This window comes from Triticum urartu, chromosome 2, assembly GCF_003073215.2.
Source record: "Triticum urartu cultivar G1812 chromosome 2, Tu2.1, whole genome shotgun sequence".
Lineage (NCBI taxonomy): Eukaryota > Viridiplantae > Streptophyta > Magnoliopsida > Poales > Poaceae > Triticum > Triticum urartu.
In genome coordinates, this window is record NC_053023.1 from 722,664,866 (window position 1) to 722,666,316 (window position 1,451).

At 54.2% G+C, this 1,451-nt stretch overlaps 1 pseudogene; it reads right to left on the reverse strand.

Annotated features, from left to right (window-relative positions):
• Nucleotides 1-484: 484 nt before the first annotated feature.
• On the reverse strand, nt 485-1,096 carry LOC125538199 (annotated as a pseudogene).
• Between the last annotated feature and the right edge of the window lie 355 nt (nt 1,097-1,451).

The window sequence follows — 1,451 nt, forward strand, 5'->3', positions numbered from 1 at the left end:
TTCGTATCGTAGGGGAGATGGGGTTGTATCTTTTCCTTCTCCTCTTGCGGCGTGTTGTTGTTGCAGCTTGATTGTATGCTTGTTGTATCAGGGCATCTCATCTCTCTTCGCCACTTTGTGTGTTCCTTTCGTCGTGTTTGTTCGGATGACCTCTGGAAATGCATGCTTCTGTGGGTTTGTTTCTGAATGCGATGATGGTTGTAGGCTGTAGCTGCGGTATCTGAACTCAGGGCGTCTCCATCCAAATGCATGATCACGCCACAGGAATGTACTCTGATCCACAACGTTGTCGGTGACATTCAGGTTGCAATGACACGATTAGCTCAGCACGCACTCAGTTACACATTCCACAGCAAACAAGGCATTCCATAAAATAATTCCGTTCATTAGGATAAAGTTGATTCCAGGGGCTAAGCTAGCTAAGCTACTACAGTGTTTCAAGTTTCAACAGAATTTCTTCTCAGGCCAGAGGCAGATGCCCACGGCAGAACATATCCTGCACCGCACGACCAGCTTCGCTCCATAGGAACACACCCGTCCAAGCTACGCAAATGCCATCGTCACAAGGAGTTTCACATAGCCAACTACATGTCCACAACCACAGATAATAACCTTAACCAACATGTCCATAAGTAACCATAGACAGACAGATAACCTATAACACACACCACGAGCCAACGACGGAGCTCAGTCTCGTCTAGCAGACCTCCGTCTGGAACTTGAGGCAGATGCCCATGCTTAACAGCTCCTGGTAGAGCAGCTTGGCTATGACTGTAGGCGACGGTGATCCTGACGATGTTCTCTGATGAGCGGCAGAACCTGCAGTAGGGGCCCCGGATCTTCGCCCGCCCGCGACAGGCGCATGATGATGCTCAGCGTGAAGGGCCGCTCATGGAGGTTGGTGGCCGCGCCCGCCGTGGGCCAGCAGGCAATCGCGCTCCACTCCCCGAACATGACCCTGCCGAACCTCTTGCTGTCCGCGACCGGCTGCCTCGAGCGGGTGCACCGGCCCCGTGTTTCGGAACTTCACCTTGTCCTCTGCCATATGGATCCGCCTCTGGTAGAAGGTGGCGTCCGCAAAGATCAGTGACTGCATCCTTTTGCGGGTTTGACCGTTGAGAACACTTTCACCGAGAACTGGGTAGTACCCTAGTGACCGCAAAGATCAAACTATGTATTACATGGTAAGATCAAATATGACATTGATCAATTTCTCCCGAACGAGTGGAATCCCCTTCCCTCCTGCGTCGCTCCCGCGACCGACCCCGAGCGGAAACCCTAACAACCGGCATAGCTCACCCCGTCCCCTCCCTCCCTCCTCTTGCCGCCGCCGGCTCGCACAGATGGGCAAAGACCAGTCAGCGTCGGGGCATCTCTTCCCCTACCCGATGGCGGCCAGCGCGGGCTGGTGAGATCGGGCAGCTGTGCTGGTAGAGGGTGTGGCGGAGCTG